Raw genomic sequence first — 3707 nt, 5'->3', positions numbered from 1 at the left:
TTTTTAGTTGAATGAGATAAAGGTCTAATTTAACAATTTGAGCTGTAGAGATTCAGTACAGTGCTATGTTGATATACTGTTCTCTAATTCCACTAAGGCAAAACCAGTGGAATGGTTTGGGGGCAATCAGTTGGGAGGAAGTCAATTCATTGGGAAGAATATGAAGGTTGTTAGGCATCTGGCTGAACTACCCAGGTAGAGTATGAAATGTCCTCTGAATATCTCTGAATATGAGATAGAACTTCTGCCTGCCGGTTTTTATTTACTGTAATTGATAAAAGTTGAAACCAGAGGATGAGAGACAATGGTCTAAGTGAGCTTTCAAAATTACCTGCTGTATTCCAGTTCTAAAATTCTTTTAAAAGATTGCCCAATTTTCATGAAATTGCATGTGTGTATTAGGAAAGTAATTTTCTTCCCTATGTATAAGAAGCTCTCATGATTAGTTAGGAAAATGCTACTTCAAACCACAAACTACTTCTTAATGAAAAATGATCTAAGTATTCTCCAAGAGTAACAGAGAAACTCTGTTTTTTACTATTTTACAAGTAATTCCTTGCAAGCATAATTGATTCTCAATCACAATGAGCCTGATACAACAACAAAAGACACTACTATTTCATTGACTGTTAGAGAAGTGACCTTTTAGTCCAATATTGCCCTCAATGCAAATTCACCAGTGACATGTTTAATTACATAAGTGCAGTTATTGTAATCATTACATTTTGTTAATCAAGAACAGAAACAGAGAAGAAAAAAATACATTCTTTAAAACAGCTATTCCCTAGTAATTTAGGAGTGTTTATGTCACTAATTCTAAGAAGTACAGGGAGGTAAATAGTTAATAGTTAATTTAAAGATTGATGTCTGCAAAAACTAGGGTAATGATATTTTGTATTTAAAGGGGAAAAAAGACTACATGCTTTGTGTTTCTGAAAAGAAAATAAGTTATTATGTGTATGAGGTCTTCTGATATAAAATTCCCCAAGAAACAGGCATATGGGTTTAAAGAAGAGCCAGCTGACAGACAACTCTTCTCACAAACCTAAGCTGAATAAATAAACTCAGTAAAAGACCGGTAGGAATAGGAAGCTTAAAATATGGAGCTAATGTGGCCGCAAGTCCTAAATTCATCAGATTAGCTTAATTGAAATGGTGAAAGCCTCTGCCTGTTTTAACAGACTCCAAGTATTAGTACAATGGAATTTGCTGAGTATAAACTTTAAAAGGGAGCTTACACATTTATGAGAAGTTAATAATTGGGCTTCACCCCCTTGGAAATCAGTATCCACAGTCAAAAATGTACTTGGGGGCAAGAAGGGTAGAAGAACTGATTGGTTTCCAATAAGGAACAAACTTTTTTTGAAGTCATGAATTAAATTTAGGGACACAGTGACTTAACACTGTATTTTTTACAAAATACTTGGGTGTGTGACTGAATGTTACTAATTTACCAAGTTTCTCAACCCAGATGGCCCCTTGTAGTAAAGCACATGCTCAGGCCAGCATCTTGTCTTCTGCTGATCACTACAAATCAATTTCACTGTCATCAATAGGATTGCAGTCATTCTCTTTGTTAAGATCAATGTCAAATATTTATTGAGCACAATATAGATGCAGCGCATGTTGTCAAAAGGTGCACAGCTGTAATTTCACTGAGATGCATGGAAAGAATAAACTCCTAAAGATGACTCTACAGCATTTTGCAATATAGTGACTACACTGATGTATGAGCAATTTAGGTGACTATGTTTCTTTTCAAAAAATTGCATGTCATAGGTTTTTGCAATTATGGTATACCTCTGTCAGCCCCTGGAGGAGAATCTCAGACAAAGACTGAGATTTTATTTTGCTGACAGTTCCTGTCTCTAATATTTGAAGGTCTTGTTATGGTTCTGATTTGTGAATAGCTGTTTTCATTTCCCGGTTGTTGTCAGCAACCCTGGGAACCTGTTTCTAACGAGTCTGATCATTTGGCCTCTGTGGTAGACAGAATGATGCCACACATCACTCCCTTCTTCCCCTGACCCTGTCCACTCCTCAAAGATGACCACACCCTAATCAGTGGAATCTATGAATACGTTACTTACATGGATGAAAAAGACTTTGTAGATTTGATTAAACCAAAGAGTTTGATATCATGCAATTATCCAGATTATGGGGGGCAGGGAGGCGGGAGGAGCTATGTATTAATTTACACCATTTTATTAAGAAGGGTCCTTTCTGATTACACACCCAAGTACCTCAATGTTGCCCCAGGCAAGTGCTGTCTGTACCCTAGTAGCTTATATTAAGTATGACAGTTTTTATCTTTACATATATGGAATAACACAGGATATACTCATTTATATCTGATTTTTTCATTCAACACAATGTTTTGAGATTCTTGTACTCTTTTGGATTAAGTATTTCTTACTATTCCATTTTTATCCTCTGTATTGACTTTTTAGCTATACTCCTATAATTTTTATTTCAGTGTTTTCTCTAGAAATTACAATATGTATCTTTTACTTAGCAGTCAGTTTATCCTATATCAGTGATGGCGAACCTATGACATGCAAACTCATTTTTTTGGTTGATTTTTCTTTGTTAAATGGCATTTTAATATATAAAATAAATGTCAAAAATATACATCTTGCCCTAACCAGTTTGGCTCACTGGATAGAGCGTTGGCCTGTGGACTGAAGGGTCCCAGGTTCGATTCTAATCAAGGGCATGTACCTTGCTTGTGGGCACGTCCCCAGTGGGGAGTGTGCAGGAGGCAGCTGATCGATGTTTCTCTCCCATCAATGTTTCTGACTCTCTATTCCTCTCCCTTCCTCTCTGTAAAAAATCAATAAAATATATTTTATATATACATATATATATATATATATATGTATATATAAAATATGTATATATTTATAAAATATATATAATATGTTTTATAAATATATAAAATATGTATATATTTATAAAATATATATAAAATATGTATATATATATATACATCTTTGTTTTACTATGGTTGCAAATATCAAAAAATTTCTATATGTGACATGGCACTAGAGTTAAGTTAGGGTTTTTCAAAATGCTGACACACCGAGCTCAAATGGTTCGCCATCACTGTCCTATATAATAAAGAGCTAATATGCAAATGGTCATCATGCCCTCACGCTGTCACGTCGAAACAGCTCAGACACTCAACACTGGGGAGAGAGGAATGGGGACCAGCCAGGCACAAATGAGCTTGTGAGAGAGGAATGGGGACCAGCCAGGCTGCGGCCTGGAAGAGGGACAAGCTGCCATCCCACAGTCCCAGGCACCAGGGGCTGTGTCTGTGCCTGTGGCCCGGGAGAGGGACAAGCTGCCCCCACCGCAGTCCCGGGCGCCAGCACCTTCACCTGAAGCCCAGGAGAGGGACAAGCCGCCCACTCCATGGCAGGCAGAGGTGGTTAGGGGTGATCAGGCAGGCAGGCAGGCCAGTGGTTAGGAGCCAGCGGTCACAGATTGCGAGAGGCAGTCTGACATCCCCCGAGGGGGTCTCAGATTGGAAAGAGTGCAGGTCGGGCTGAGGGACCACCTCCCCCCCAGCACGAATTTCATGCCCTGGGCCTCTAGTCTTTAAATAAATGTTATAATACCTCATCAGTAATGTAAGACTATTTTGAAGACATTTTAAAAATATTTTTTAGCCCTGACAGGTTTGGCTCAGCAGCCTGTGGAGT

The sequence above is a fragment of the Myotis lucifugus genome, unplaced genomic scaffold (assembly GCF_000147115.1).
Source record: "Myotis lucifugus unplaced genomic scaffold, Myoluc2.0 scaffold_140, whole genome shotgun sequence".
NCBI lineage: Eukaryota > Metazoa > Chordata > Mammalia > Chiroptera > Vespertilionidae > Myotis > Myotis lucifugus.
Note: the sequence above shows the minus strand (reverse complement) of the source record.